Source organism: Oncorhynchus masou, chromosome 12 (assembly GCF_036934945.1).
Source record: "Oncorhynchus masou masou isolate Uvic2021 chromosome 12, UVic_Omas_1.1, whole genome shotgun sequence".
In the NCBI taxonomy this organism is placed as follows: Eukaryota; Metazoa; Chordata; class Actinopteri; order Salmoniformes; family Salmonidae; genus Oncorhynchus; species Oncorhynchus masou.
In genome coordinates this window covers 45,007,300-45,023,410 of record NC_088223.1, presented here as the reverse complement: position 1 = coordinate 45,023,410, position 16,111 = coordinate 45,007,300, and the positions used below count along the sequence as shown (strand labels likewise).

Genomic DNA, 16,111 nt, shown 5'->3' with positions numbered 1-16,111 from the left:
TTTGTAGCACAGATTGTTGGATGAAATACAAACTAACCTTGCTTACTTATTTCAAAGCGAGGGCACATATTTCAGTCTTGTGGGAAAAAACTGACAAAGAGTTGAAATTTCACAAGGCAGTGATAAAAAAGCAAGGTAGTGATAAAAAAGCTTACAGCACCTGGTTAACAGCTGTTGCATTTTTTAGAAATAAGAAATAAGCAAGGCTTGTGTGTTTTTCATCCAACAATCTGTGCTAAATAGAAAAGGCTTATTTCATCCAACAATCTGGCTACATATTATGGCTACAGTCAAAGTGAGTCTGATTAACAGCTGTTGCATTTTCACCATTAGATAAGCATCTTTGTGTCACTCAAAAAGTGGAAGAAATTGCATATACTGTAGCCATAATTTGTAGCACAGATTGTTGGATGAAATACAAACTAACCTTGCTTACTTATTTCAAAGCGAGGGCACATATTTCAGTCTTGTGGGAAAAAACTGACAAAGAGTTGAAATTTCACAAGGCAGTGATAAAAAAGCTTACAGCACCTGGTATTCCCAAGTGGTCTTACAATCCTAATACTAACCAGGCCCGACCGCTTAGCTTCTGAGAACAACGAGATCAGGAGTACTCAGGCTGGTATGGTCGTAAGTGGAAGAAGAAACTTTCTCTTGGTGCACTATATAAAGTCAAAGTGAGTCTGATTAACAGCTGTTGCATTTTCACCATTAGATAAGCATCTTTGTGTCACTCAAAAAGTGGAAGAAATTGCAAATCAGTTTTTGTAGCACAAAAAATGAAATATGTGCACTCAAAGCTTTTGAAATAAAAGAGTAAGCAAGGCTAGTGTGTATTTCATCCAACAATCTGTGCTACATATTATGGCTACAGTCAAAGTGAGTCTGATTAACAGCTGTTGCATTTTCACCATTAGATAAACATCTTTGTGTCACTCAAAAAGTGGAAGAAATTGCATATACTGTAGCCATAATTTGTAGCACAGATTGTTGGATGAATACAAACTAACCTTGCTTACTTATTTCAAAGCGAGGGCACATATTTCAGTCTTGTGGGAAAAAACTGACAAAGAGTTGAAATTTCACAAGGCAGTGATAAAAAAGCTTACAGCACCTGGTGCACTCCCAAGCTTTGAAATAAGTAAGCAAGGCTTGTGTATTTCATCTGTGCACATATTATGGCTACAGTCAAAGTGAGTCTGATTAACAGCTGTTGCATTTTCACCATTAGATAAGCATCTTTGTGTCACTCAAAAAGTGGAAGAAATTGCAATACTGTAGCCATAATTTGTAGCACAGATTGTTGGATGAAATACAAACTAACCTTGTTTCAAAGCGAGGGCACATATTTCAGTCTGAGAGTTAAATTTCACAAGGCAGTGATAAAAAAGCAGCTGTTGCATTCTGATTAACAGCTGTTGCATTTTCACCATTAGATAAGCATCTTTGTGTCACTCAAAAAGTGGAAGAAATTGCATATACTGTAGCCATAATTTGTAGCACAGATTGTTGGATGAAATACAAACTAACCTTGCTTACTTATTTCAAAGCGAGGGCACATATTTCAGTCTTGTGGAAAAAACTGACAAAGAGTTGAAATTTCACAAGGCAGTGATAAAAAAGCTTACAGCACCTGGTGCACTCGCTTTGAAATAAGTAAGCAAGGCTTGTGTGTATTTCATCCAACAATCTGTGCTACATATTATGGCTACAGTCAAAGTGAGTCTGATTAACAGCTGTTGCATTTTCACCATTAGATAAGCATCTTTGTGTCACTCAAAAAGTGGAAGAAATTGCATATACTGTAGCCATAATTTGTAGCACAGATTGTTGGATGAAATACAAACTAACCTTGCTTACTTATTTCAAAGCGAGGGCACATATTTCAGTCTTGTGGGAAAAAACTGACAAAGAGTTGAAATTTCACAAGGCAGTGATAAAAAAGCTTACAGCACCTGGTATTCCCAAGTGGTCTTACAATCCTAATACTAACCAGGCCCGACCCTGCTTATCTTCTGAGAACAACGAGATCAGGCGTACTCAGGCTGGTATGGTCGTAAGTAAGAAACTTTCTCTTGGTGCACTATATAAAGTCAAAGTGAGTCTGATTAACAGCTGTTGCATTTTCACCATTAGATAAGCATCTTTGTGTCACTCAAAAAAGTGGAAGAAATTGCAAATCAGTTTTTCTCACAAAACTGAAATATGTGCACTCACTTTGAAATAAATAAAATACAAACTAACCTTGCAAGGCTAGTGTGTATTTCATCCAACAATCTGTGCATCCAACAATCTGTGCTATATTATGGCTACAGTCAAAGTGAGTCTGATTAACAGCTGTTGCATTTTCACCATTAGATAAACATCTTTGTGTCACTCAAAAAGTGGAAGAAATTGCATATACTGTAGCCATAATTTGTAGCACAGATTGTTGGATGAAATACAAACTAACCTTGCTTACTTATTTCAAAGCGAGGGCACATATTTCAGTCTTGTGGGAAAAAACTGACAAAGAGTTGAAATTTCACAAGGCAGTGATAAAAAAGCTTACAGCACCTGGTATTCCCAAGTGGTCTTACAATCCGAATACTAACCAGGCCCGACCCTGCTTATCTTCTGAGAACAACGAGATCAGGGCTGGTATGGTCAGGCTGGTAAAGTGGTCGTAAGCAAGAAACTTTGTTCTCTTGGTGCACTATATAAAGTCAAAGTGAGTCTGATTAACAGCTGTTGCATTTTCACCATTAGATAAACATCTTTGTGTCACTCAAAAAGTGGAAGAAATTGCATATACTGTAGCCATAATTTGTAGCACAGATTGTTGGATGAAATACAAACTAACCTTGCTTACTTATTTCAAAGCGAGGGCACATATTTCAGTCTTGTGGAAAAAACTGACAAAGAGTTGAAATTTCACAAGGCAGTGATAAAAAAGCTTACAGCACCTGGTGCACTCGCTTTGAAATAAGTAAGCAAGGCTTGTGTGTATTTCATCCAACAATCTGTGCTACATATTATGGCTACAGTCAAAGTGAGTCTGATTAACAGCTGTTGCATTTTCACCATTAGATAAGCATCTTTGTGTCACTCAAAAAGTGGAAGAAATTGCATATACTGTAGCCATAATTTGTAGCACAGATTGTTGGATGAAATACAAACTAACCTTGCTTACTTATTTCAAAGCGAGGGCACATATTTCAGTCTTGTGGGAAAAAACTGACAAAGAGTTGAAATTTCACAAGGCAGTGATAAAAAAGCTTACAGCACCTGGTATTCCCAAGTGGTCTTACAATCCTAATACTAACCAGGCCCGACCCTGCTTATCTTCTGAGAACAACGAGATCAGGCGTACTCAGGCTGGTATGGTCGTAAGCAAGAAACTTTCTCTTGGTGCACTATATAAAGTCAAAGTGAGTCTGATTAACAGCTGTTGCATTTTCACCATTAGATAAGCATCTTTGTATCACTCAAAAAGTGGAAGAAATTGCAAATCAGTTTTTCTCACAAAACTGAAATATGTGCACTCACTTTGAAATAAATAAGCAAGGCTAGTGTGTATTTCATCCAACAATCTGTGCTACATATTATGGCTACAGTCAAAGTGAGTCTGATTAACAGCTGTTGCATTTTCACCATTAGATAAACATCTTTGTGTCACTCAAAAAGTGGAAGAAATTGCATATACTGTAGCCATAATTTGTAGCACAGATTGTTGGATGAAATACAAACTAACCTTGCTTACTTATTTCAAAGCGAGGGCACATATTTCAGTCTTGTGGGAAAAAACTGACAAAGAGTTGAAATTTCACAAGGCAGTGATAAAAAAGCTTACAGCACCTGGTGCACTCGCTTTGAAATAAGTAAGCAAGGCTTGTGTGTATTTCATCCAACAATCTGTGCTACATATTATGGCTACAGTCAAAGTGAGTCTGATTAACAGCTGTTGCATTTTCACCATTAGATAAGCATCTTTGTGTCACTCAAAAAGTGGAAGAAATTGCATATACTGTAGCCATAATTTGTAGCACAGATTGTTGGATGAAATACAAACTAACCTTGCTTACTTATTTCAAAGCGAGGGCACATATTTCAGTCTTGTGGGAAAAAACTGACAAAGAGTTGAAATTCCACAAGGCAGTGACAAAAAGCTTACAGCACCTGGTATTCCCAATTGGTCTTACAATCCGAATACTAACCAGGCCCGACCCTGCTTATCTTCTGAGAACCATTAGATAAGCATCTTTGAGATCAGGCGGACTCAGGCTGGTATTTCAGTCGTAAAAAAACTGACAAAGAAGAAACTTTCTCTTGGTGCACTATATAAAGTCAAAAGTGAGTCTGATTAACAGCTGTTGCATTTTCACCATTAATATAGCATCTTTGTGTCACTCAAAAAGTGGAAGAAATTGCATATACTGTAGCCATAATTTGTAGCACAGATTGTTGGATGAAATACAAACTTATTTCAAAGCGAACCTATGCTTACTTATTTCAAAGCGAGGGCACATATTTCAGTCTTGTGGGAAAAAAGTCTGACAAAGAGTTGAAATTTCACAAGGCAGTGACTCAAAAAGCTTACAGCACCTGGTATTCCCAATGGTCTTACAATCCCTTGAATACTAACAAAGCAGGCCCGACCCTGCTTATCTTCTGAGAAAAAACGAGATCAGGCGTGATAGGCTGGTATGGTCGTAAGCAAGAAACTTTCCAAACTTTCTCTTGGTGCACTATATAAAGTCAAAGTGAGTCTGATTAACAGCTGTTGCATTTTCACCATTAGATAAGCATCTTTGTGTCACTCAAAAAGTGGAAGAAATTGCATATACTGTAGCCATAATTTGTAGCACAGATTGTTGGATGAAATACAAACTAACCTTGCTTACTTATTTCAAAGCGAGGGGCACATCAGTCTTGTGGGAAAAAACTGACAAAGAGTTGAAATTTCACAAGGCAGTGATAAAAAAGCTTACAGCACCTGGTGCACTCGCTTTGAAATAAGTAAGCAAGGCTTGTGTGTATTTCATCCAACAATCTGTGCTACATATTATGGCTACAGTCAAAGTGAGTCTGATTAACAGCTGTTGCATTTTCACCATTAGATAAGCATCTTTGTGTCACTCAAAAAGTGGAAGAAATTGCATATACTGTAGCCATAATTTGTAGCACAGATTGTTGGATGAAATACAAACTAACCTTGCTTACTTATTTCAAAGCGAGGGCACATATTTCAGTCTTGTGGGAAAAAACTGACAAAGAGTTGAAATTTCACAAGGCAGTGATAAAAAAGCTTACCTGGTATTCCCAAGCTTACACCTGGCCCGACCCTGCTTACTTCTGAGAACTTTGAAATAAGTAAGTCAAAGTGCTTGTGTGCATTTTCATTTCATCCAAAAAGTGGAAGAAATTGCAATCTGTGCACTATATTATGTGCATCCAACAATCTGTGCTACAGGCTAAAAAGTGAGTCTGATTAACAGCTGTTGATTTTCACCATTAGATAAGCATCTTTGTGTCACTCAAAAAGTGGAAGAAATTGCATATACTGTAGCCATAATTTGTAGCACAGATTGTTGGATGAAATACAAACTAACCTTGCTTACTTATTTCAAAGCGAGGGCACATATTTCAGTCTTGTGGGAAAAAACTGACAAAGAGTTGAAATTTCACAAGGCAGTGATAAAAAAGCTTACAGCACCTGGTATTCCCAAGTGGTCTTACAATCCGAATACTAACCAGGCCCGACCCTGCTTATCTTCTGAGAACAAGATCAGGCAAAGTACTCAGGCTGGTATGGTCAAAAAGTAAGCAGAAAAACTTTCATCTCTGTGCACATATATAAAGTCAAAGTGAGTCTGATTAACAGCTGTTGCATTCTCACCATTAGATAAGCATATTTGTGTCACTCAAAAAGTGGAAGAAATTGCATATACTGTAGCCATAATTTGTAGCACAGATTGTTGGATGAAATACAAACTAACCTTGCTTACTTATTTCAAAGCGAGGGCATTTCAGTCTTGTGGGAAAAAACTGACAAAGAGTTGAAATTTCACAAGGCAGTGATAAAAAAGCTTACAGCACCTGGTATTCCCAAGAAACAGCTGTTGAAATTTCACAAGGCAGTGATAAAAAAAGCTTACAGCACCTGGTATTCCCAAGTGGTCTTACAATCCTAATACTAACCAGGCCCGACCCTGCTTAGCTTCTGAGAACAACGAGATCAGGAGTACTCAGGCTGGTATGGTCGTAAGTAAGAAACTTTCTCTTGGTGCACTATATAAAGTCAAAGTGAGTCTGATTAACAGCTGTTGCATTTTCACCATTAGATAAGCATCTTTGTGTCACTCAAAAAGTGGAAGAAATTGCAAATCAGTTTTTGAAATACTCACAAAACTGAAATATGTGCACTCAAAGAGTTTTTCACAAGAAATAAAAAAGTAAGCAAGGCTAAATAAGTGTGTATTTCATCCAACAATCTGTGCTACATATTATGGCTACAGTCAAAGTGAGTCTGATTAACAGCTGTTGCATTTTCACCATTAGATAAACATCTTTGTGTCACTCAAAAAGTGGAAGAAATTGCATATACTGTAGCCATAATTTGTAGCACAGATTGTTGGATGAAATACAAACTAACCTTGCTTACTTATTTCAAAGCGAGGGCACATATTTCAGTCTTGTGGGAAAAAACTGACAAAGAGTTGAAATTTCACAAGGCAGTGATAAAAAAGCTTACAGCACCTGGTATTCCCAAGTGGTCTTACAATCCTAATACTAACCAGGCCCGACCCTGCTTATCTTCTGAGAACAACGAGATCAGGCGTACTCAGGCTGGTATGGTCGTAAGTAAGAAACTTTCTCTTAACAGGTGCACTATATAAAGTCAAAGTGAGTCTGATTAACAGCTGTTGCATTTTCACCATTAGATAAGCATCTTTGTATCACTCAAAAAGTGGAAGAAATTGCAAATCAGTTTTTTCACAAAACTGAAATATGTGCACTCACTTTGAAATAAATAAGCAAGGCTAGTGTGTATTTCATCCAACAATCTGTGCTACATATTATGGCTACAGTCAAAGTGAGTCTGATTAACAGCTGTTGCATTTTCACCATTAGATAAACATCTTTGTGTCACTCAAAAAGTGGAAGAAATTGCATATACTGTAGCCATAATTTGTAGCACAGATTGTTGGATGAAATACAAACTAACCTTGCTTACTTATTTCAAAGCGAGGGCACATATTTCAGTCTTGTGGAAAAAAACTGACAAAGAGTTGAAATTTCACAAGGCAGTGATAAAAAAGCTTACAGCACCTGGTGCACTCGCTTTGAAATAAGTAAGCAAGGCTTGTGTGTATTTCATCCAACAATCTGTGCTACATATTATGGCTACAGTCAAAGTGAGTCTGATTAACAGCTGTTGCATTTTCACCATTAGATAAGCATCTTTGTGTCACTCAAAAAGTGGAAGAAATTGCATATACTGTAGCCATAATTTGTAGCACAGATTGTTGGATGAAATACAAACTAACCTTGCTTACTTATTTCAAAGCGAGGGCACATATTTCAGTCTTGTGGGAAAAAACTGACAAAGAGTTGAAATTTCACAAGGCAGTGATAAAAAAGCACCTGGTTACAGCACCTGGTATTCCCAAGTGGTCTTACAATCCGAATACTAACCAGGCCCGACCCTGCTTATCTTCTGAGAACAACGAGATCAGGCGTACTCAGGCTGGTATGGTCGTAAGCAAGAAACTTTCTCTTGGTGCACTATATAAAGTCAAAGTGAGTCTGATTAACAGCTGTTGCATTTTCACCATTAGATAAGCATCTTTGTGTCACTCAAAAAGTGGAAGAAATTGCAAATCAGTTTTTGAAATACTCACAAAACTGAAATATGTTGCAATTTCTCAAGGCAGTTTGAAATAAGCAAGCAAGGCTAGTGTGTATTTCATCCAACAATCTGTGCTACATATTATGGCTACAGTCAAAGTGAGTCTGATTAACAGCTGTTGCATTTTCACCATTAGATAAACATCTTTGTGTCACTCAAAAAGTGGAAGAAATTGCATATACTGTAGCCATAATTTGTAGCACAGATTGTTGGATGGAATACAAACTAACCTTGCTTACTTATTTCAAAGCGAGGGCACATATTTCAGTCTTGTGGGAAAAAACTGACAAAGAGTTGAAATTTCACAAGGCAGTGATAAAAAAGCTTACAGCACCTGGTATTCCCAAGTGGTCTTACAATCCGAATACTAACCAGGCCCGACCATGCTTATCTTCTGAGAACGAGATCAGGCGTACTCAGGCTGGTATGGTCGTAAGCAAGAAACTTTCTCTTGGTGCACTATATAAAGTCAAAGTGAGTCTGATTAACAGCTGTTGCATTTTCACCATTAGATAAGCATATTTGTATCACTCAAAAAGTGGAAGAAATTGCATATACTGTAGCCATAATTTGTAGCACAGATTGTTGGATGAAATACAAACTAACCTTGCTTACTTATTTCAAAGCGAGGGCACATATTTCAGTCTTGTGGAAAAAACTGACAAAGAGTTGAAATTTCACAAGGCAGTGATAAAAAAGCTTACAGCACCTGGTGCACTCGCTTTGAAATAAGTAAGCAAGGCTTGTGTGTATTTCATCCAACAATCTGTGCTACATATTATGGCTACAGTCAAAGTGAGTCTGATTAACAGCTGTTGCATTTTCACCATTAGATAAGCATCTTTGTGTCACTCAAAAAGTGGAAGAAATTGCATATACTGTAGCCATAATTTGTAGCACAGATTGTTGGATGAAATACAAACTAACCTTGCTTACTTATTTCAAAGCGAGGGCACATATTTCAGTCTTGTGGAAAAAACTGACAAAGAGTTGAAATTTCACAAGGCAGTGATAAAAAAGCTTACAGCACCTGGTGCACTCGCTTTGAAATAAGTAAGCAAGGCTTGTGTGTATTTCATCCAACAATCTGTGCTACATATTATGGCTACAGTCAAAGTGAGTCTGATTAACAGCTGTTGCATTTTCACCATTAGATAAGCATCTTTGTGTCACTCAAAAAGTGGAAGAAATTGCATATACTGTAGCCATAATTTGTAGCACAGATTGTTGGATGGAATACAAACTAACCTTGCTTACTTATTTCAAAGCGAGGGCACATATTTCAGTCTTGTGGGAAAAAACTGACAAAGAGTTGAAATTTCACAAGGCAGTGATAAAAAAGCTTACAGCACCTGGTATTCCCAAGTGGTCTTACAATCCGAATACTAACCAGGCCCGACCCTGCTTATCTTCTGAGAACGAGATCAGGCGTACTCAGGCTGGTATGGTCGTAAGTAAGAAACTTTCTCTTGGTGCACTATATAAAGTCAAAGTGAGTCTGATTAACAGCTGTTGCATTTTCACCATTAGATAAGCATCTTTGTATCACTCAAAAAGTGGAAGAAATTGCAAATCAGTTTTTTCTCACAAAACTGAAATATGTGCACTCACTTTGAAATAAATAAGCAAGGCTAGTGTGTATTTCATCCAACAATCTGTGCTACATATTATGGCTACAGTCAAAGTGAGTCTGATTAACAGCTGTTGCATTTTCACCATTAGATAAACATCTTTGTGTCACTCAAAAAGTGGAAGAAATTGCATATACTGTAGCCATAATTTGTAGCACAGATTGTTGGATGGAATACAAACTAACCTTGCTTACTTATTTCAAAAAACTGCAAAGAGGGCACATATTTCAGTCTTGTGGAAAAAACTGACAAAGAGTTGAAATTTCACAAGGCAGTGATAAAAAAGCTTACAGCACCTGGTGCACTCGCTTTGAAATAAGTAAGCAAGGCTTGTGTGTATTTCATCCAACAATCTGTGCTACATATTATGGCTACAGTCAAAGTGAGTCTGATTAACAGCTGTTGCATTTTCACCATTAGATAAGCATCTTTGTGTCACTCAAAAAGTGGAAGAAATTGCATATACTGTAGCCATAATTTGTAGCACAGATTGTTGGATGAAATACAAACTAACCTTGCTTACTTATTTCAAAGCGAGGGCACATATTTCAGTCTTGTGGGAAAAAACTGACAAAGAGTTGAAATTTCACAAGGCAGTGATAAAAAAGCTTACAGCACCTGGTATTCCCAAGTGGTCTTACAATCCTAATACTAACCAGGCCCGACCCTGCTTAGCTTCTGAGAACAACGAGATCAGGAGTACTCAGGCTGGTATGGTCGTAAGCAAGAAACTTTCTCTTGGTGCACTATATAAAGTCAAAGTGAGTCTGATTAACAGCTGTTGCATTCTCACCATTAGATAAGCATCTTTGTGTCACTCAAAAAGTGGAAGAAATTGCAAATCAGTTTTTTCTCACAAAACTGAAATATGTGCACTCACTTTGAAATAAGTTGAAATAAGCAAGGCTAGTGTGTATTTCATCCAACAATCTGTGCTACATATTATGGCTACAGTCAAAGTGAGTCTGATTAACAGCTGTTGCATTTTCACCATTAGATAAACATCTTTGTGTCACTCAAAAAGTGGAAGAAATTGCATATACTGTAGCCATAATTTGTAGCACAGATTGTTGGATGAAATACAAACTAACCTTGCTTACTTATTTCAAAGCGAGGGCACATATTTCAGTCTTGTGGGAAAAAACTGACAAAGAGTTGAAATTTCACAAGGCAGTGATAAAAAAGCTTACAGCACCTGGTATTCCCAAGTGGTCTTACAATCCTAATACTAACCAGGCCCGACCCTGCTTATCTTCTGAGAACAACGAGATCAGGCGTACTCAGGCTGGTATGGTCGTAAGTAAGAAACTTTCTCTTGGTGCACTATATAAAGTCAAAGTGAGTCTGATTAACAGCTGTTGCATTTTCACCATTAGATAAGCATCTTTGTGTCACTCAAAAAAGAAATGGAAGAACAGATTGTTGGATGAAATAAAACTCAGTTTTTTTCAGTCTTGTGGGAAAAAACACAAAACTGAAAAAAAGCTATGTGCACTCACTTTGAAATAAATAAGCAAGGCTAGTGTGTATTTCATCCAACAATCTGTGCTACATATTATGGCTACAGTCAAAGTGAGTCTGATTAACAGCTGTTGCATTTTCACCATTAGATAAACATCTTTGTGTCACTCAAAAAGTGGAAGAAATTGCATATACTGTAGCCATAATTTGTAGCACAGATTGTTGGATGGAATACAAACTAACCTTGCTTACTTATTTCAAAGCGAGGGCACATATTTCAGTCTTGTGGGAAAAAACTGACAAAGAGTTGAAATTTCAAGGCAGTGATAAAAAAGCTTACAGCACCTGGTGCACTCGCTTTGAAATAAGTAAGCAAGGCTTGTGTGTATTTCATCCAACAATCTGTGCTATATTATGGCTACAGTCAAAGTGAGTCTGATTAACAGCTGTTGCATTTTCACCATTAGATAAGCATCTTTGTGTCACTCAAAAAGTGGAAGAAATTGCATATACTGTAGCCATAATTTGTAGCACAGATTGTTGGATGAAATACAAACTAACCTTGCTTACTTATTTCAAAGCGAGGGCACATATTTCAGTCTTGTGGGAAAAAACTGACAAAGAGTTGAAATTTCACAAGGCAGTGATAAAAAAGCTTACAGCACCTGGTATTCCCAAGTGGTCTTACAATCCGAATACTAACCAGGCCCGACCCTGCTTAGCTTCTGAGAACAGATCAGAGATCAGGCGGACTCAGGCTGGTATGGTCGTAAGTAAGAAACTTTCTCTTGGTGCACTATATAAAGTCAAAGTGAGTCTGATTAACAGCTGTTGCATTTTCACCATTAGATAAACATCTTTGTGTCACTCAAAAAGTGGAAGAAATTGCATATACTGTAGCCATAATTTGTAGCACAGATTGTTGGATGAAATACAAACTAACCTTGCTTACTTATTTCAAAGCGAGGGCACATATTTCAGTCTTGTGGGAAAAAACTGACAAAGAGTTGAAATTTCACAAGGCAGTGATAAAAACAGCACCTGGTACAGCACCTGGTGCATTTCATCCAACAATCTGGCTTTGAAATAAGTAAGCAAGGCTTGTGTGTATTTCATCCAACAATCTGTGCTACATATTATGGCTACAGTCAAAGTGAGTCTGATTAACAGCTGTTGCATTTTCACCATTAGATAAGCATCTTTGTGTCACTCAAAAAGTGGAAGAAATTGCATATACTGTAGCCATAATTTGTAGCACAGATTGTTGGATGAAATACAAACTAACCTTGCTTACTTATTTCAAAGCGAGGGCACATATTTCAGTCTTGTGGGAAAAAACTGACAAAGAGTTGAAATTTCACAAGGCAGTGATAAAAAAGCTTACAGCACCTGGTATTCCCAAGTGGTCTTACAATCCTAATACTAACCAGGCCCGACCCTGCTTATCTTCTGAGAACAACGAGATCAGGCGTTCAGGCTTCTGAGAACATTCTCTTGGTGCACTATATAAAGTGAGTCTGATTAACAGGCTGGTTAACAGCTGTTGCATCTCACCATTAGATAAGCTCTTTGTGCACTATATAAAGTCAAAGTGAGTCTGATTAACAGCTGTTGCATTTTCACCATTAGATAAGCATCTTTGTAAGCACTCAAAAAGTGGAAGAAATTGAAATTTCAAATCAGTTTTTTCTCACAAAACTGAAATATGTGCACTCACTTTGAAATAAATAAGCAAGGCTAGTGTGTATTTCATCCAACAATCTGTGCTACATATTATGGCTACAGTCAAAGTGAGTCTGATTAACAGCTGTTGCATTTTCACCATTAGATAAACATCTTTGTGTCACTCAAAAAGTGGAAGAAATTGCATATACTGTAGCCATAATTTGTAGCACAGATTGTTGGATGGAATACAAACTAACCTTGCTTACTTATTTCAAAGCGAGGGCACATATTTCAGTCTTGTGGGAAAAAAACTGACAAAGAGTTGAAATTTCACAAGGCAGTGATAAAAAAGCTTACAGCACCTGGTGCACTCTGGAAGAAATTTGAAATAAGTAAGCAAGGCTTGGCTTGTGTATTTCATCCAACAATCTGTGCTACATATTATGGCTACAGTCAAAGTGAGTCTGATTAACAGCTGTTGCATTTTCACCATTAGATAAGCATCTTTGTGTCACTCAAAAAGTGGAAGAAATTGCATATACTGTAGCCATAATTTGTAGCACAGATTGTTGGATGAAATACAAACTAACCTTGCTTACTTATTTCAAAGCGAGGGCACATATTTCAGTCTTGTGGGAAAAAACTGACAAAGAGTTGAAATTTCACAAGGCAGTGATAAAAAAGCTTACAGCACCTGGTATTCCCAAGTGGTCTTACAATCCGAATACTAACCAGGCCCGACCCTGCTTATCTTCTGAGAACAACGAGATCAGGCGTACTCAGGCTGGTATGGTCGTAAGCAAGAAACTTTCTCTTGGTGCACTATATAAAGTCAAAGTGAGTCTGATTAACAGCTGTTGCATTTTCACCATCACCATTAGATAAGCATCTTTGTGTCACTCAAAAAGTGGAAGAAATTAGATAAACATCTTTGTGTCATCAAAAAGTGGAAGAAATTGCATATACTGTAGCCATAATTTGTAGCACAGATTGTTGGATGAAATACAAACTAACCTTGCTTACTTATTTCAAAGCGAGGGCACATATTTCAGTCTTGTGGAAAAAACTGACAAAGAGTTGAAATTTCACAAGGCAGTGATAAAAAAAGCTTACAGCACCTGGTGCACTCGCTTTGAAATAAGTAAGCAAGGCTTGTGTGTATTTCATCCAACAATCTGTGCTACATATTATGGCTACAGTCAAAGTGAGTCTGATTAACAGCTGTTGCATTTTCACCATTAGATAAGCATCTTTGTGTCACTCAAAAAGTGGAAGAAATTGCATATACTGTAGCCATAATTTGTAGCACAGATTGTTGGATGAAATACAAACTAACCTTGCTTACTTATTTCAAAGCGAGGGCACATATTTCAGTCTTGTGGGAAAAAACTGACAAAGAGTTGAAATTTCACAAGGCAGTGATAAAAACAGCTTACAGCACCTGGTATTCCCAAGTGGTCTTACAATCCACCAAGATACTAACCAGGCCCGACCCTGCTTATTTCTGAGAACTTATCAGGCTGGTATGGTCGTTCTGACTATATAAAGTCAAAGTGAGATCAGCTGTTGTGATTTTCAGGCTGGTATGGTGCACTCACTTTGAAATAAGAAAAGGCTTTCTCCAACAATCTGGTGCACATATATAAAGTCAAAGTGAGTCTGATTAACAGCTGTTGCATTTTCACCATTAGATAAGCATCTTTGTGTCACTCAAAAAGTGGAAGAAATTGCATATACTGTAGCCATAATTTGTAGCACAGATTGTTGGATGAAATACAAACTAACCTTGCTTACTTATTTCAAAGCGAGGGCACATATTTCAGTCTTGTGTGAAAAAACTGACAAAGAGTTGAAATTCCACAAGGCAGTGACAAAAAGCTTTAGAGCACCTGGTGCACTCGCTTTGAAATAAGTAAGCAAGGCTTGTGTGTATTTCATCCAACAATCTGTGCTACATATTATGGCTACAGTCAAAGTGAGTCTGATTAACAGCTGTTGCATTTTCACCATTAGATAAGCATCTTTGTGTCACTCAAAAAGTGGAAGAAATTGCATATACTGTAGCCATAATTTGTAGCACAGATTGTTGGATGAAATACAAACTAACCTTGCTTACTTATTTCAAAGCGAGGGCACATATTTCAGTCTTGTGGGAAAAAACTGACAAAGAGTTGAAATTTCACAAGGCAGTGATAAAAAAGCTTACAGCACCTGGTATTCCCAAGTGGTCTTACAATCCTAATACTAACCAGGCCCGACCCTGCTTAGCTTCTGAGAACAACGAGATCAGGAGTACTCAGGCTGGTATGGTCGTAAGCAAGAAACTTTCTCTTGGTGCACTATATAAAGTCAAAGTGAGTCTGATTAACAGCTGTTGCATTTTCACCATTAGATAAGCATCTTTGTATCACTCAAAAAGTGGAAGAAATTGCAAATCAGTTTTTTCACAAAAACAAAACTGAAATATGTGCACTCACTTTGAAATAAATAAGCAAGGCTAGTGTGTATTTCATCCAACAATCTGTGCTACATATTATGGCTACAGTCAAAGTGAGTCTGATTAACAGCTGTTGCATTTTCACCATTAGATAAACATCTTTGTGTCACTCAAAAAGTGGAAGAAATTGCATATACTGTAGCCATAATTTGTAGCACAGATTGTTGGATGGAATACAAACTAACCTTGCTTACTTATTTCAAAGCGAGGGCACATATTTCAGTCTTGTGGGAAAAAACTGACAAAGAGTTGAAATTTCACAAGGCAGTGATAAAAAAAGCTTACAGCACCTGGTATTCCCAAGTGGTCTTACAAATCCGAAGTACTAACCAGGCCCGTGCTTATTTCAGAACGAGATCAGGCGGACTCAGGCTGGTGGTGGTCGTAAGCAAGAAACTTTCTCTTGGTGCACTTATAAAGTCAAAGTCCCTGATTAACAGCTGTTGCATTTTCACCATTAGATAAGCATCTTTGTATCACTCAAAAAGTAAGCAATTTCTCTTGGTGCACTATATAAAGTCAAAGTGAGTCTGATTAACAGCTGTTGCATTTTCACCATTAGATAAGCATCTTTGTGTCACTCAAAAAAGTGGAAGAAATTGCATATACTGTAGCCATAATTTGTAGCACAGATTGTTGGATGAAATACAAACTAACCTTGCTTACTTATTTCAAAGCGAGGGCACATATTTCAGTCTTGTGGGAAAAAACTGACAAAGAGTTGAAATTTCACAAGGCAGTGATAAAAAAGCTTACAGCACCTGGTATTCCCAAGTGGTCTTACAATCCGAATACTAACCAGGCCCGACCCTGCTTATCTTCTGAGAACAACGAGATCAGGCGTACTCAGGCTGGTATGGTCGTAAGCAAGAAACTTTCTCTTGGTGCACTATATAAAGTCAAAGTGAGTCTGATTAACAGCTGTTGCATTTTCACCATTAGATAAGCATCTTTGTGTCACTCAAA

At 37.5% G+C, this 16,111-nt stretch overlaps 9 pseudogenes; all 9 read right to left on the bottom strand.

Moving 5' to 3' along the window:
• Positions 1–1,943: 1,943 nt before the first annotated feature.
• LOC135551152 (5S ribosomal RNA) lies at positions 1,944–2,062 on the bottom strand (annotated as a pseudogene).
• Positions 2,063–3,255: 1,193 nt separating this feature from the next.
• Positions 3,256–3,374, bottom strand: LOC135551140 (5S ribosomal RNA; annotated as a pseudogene).
• A 2,756-nt stretch (positions 3,375–6,130) lies between these two features.
• Positions 6,131–6,249, bottom strand: LOC135551147 (5S ribosomal RNA; annotated as a pseudogene).
• Positions 6,250–6,726: 477 nt separating this feature from the next.
• Positions 6,727–6,845, bottom strand: LOC135551151 (5S ribosomal RNA; annotated as a pseudogene).
• A 3,283-nt stretch (positions 6,846–10,128) lies between these two features.
• LOC135551136 (5S ribosomal RNA) lies at positions 10,129–10,247 on the bottom strand (annotated as a pseudogene).
• Positions 10,248–10,705: 458 nt separating this feature from the next.
• LOC135551150 (5S ribosomal RNA) lies at positions 10,706–10,824 on the bottom strand (annotated as a pseudogene).
• Positions 10,825–13,330: 2,506 nt separating this feature from the next.
• On the bottom strand, positions 13,331–13,449 carry LOC135551144 (5S ribosomal RNA; annotated as a pseudogene).
• Positions 13,450–14,847: 1,398 nt separating this feature from the next.
• On the bottom strand, positions 14,848–14,966 carry LOC135551135 (5S ribosomal RNA; annotated as a pseudogene).
• Positions 14,967–15,894: 928 nt separating this feature from the next.
• LOC135551142 (5S ribosomal RNA) lies at positions 15,895–16,013 on the bottom strand (annotated as a pseudogene).
• Between the last annotated feature and the right edge of the window lie 98 nt (positions 16,014–16,111).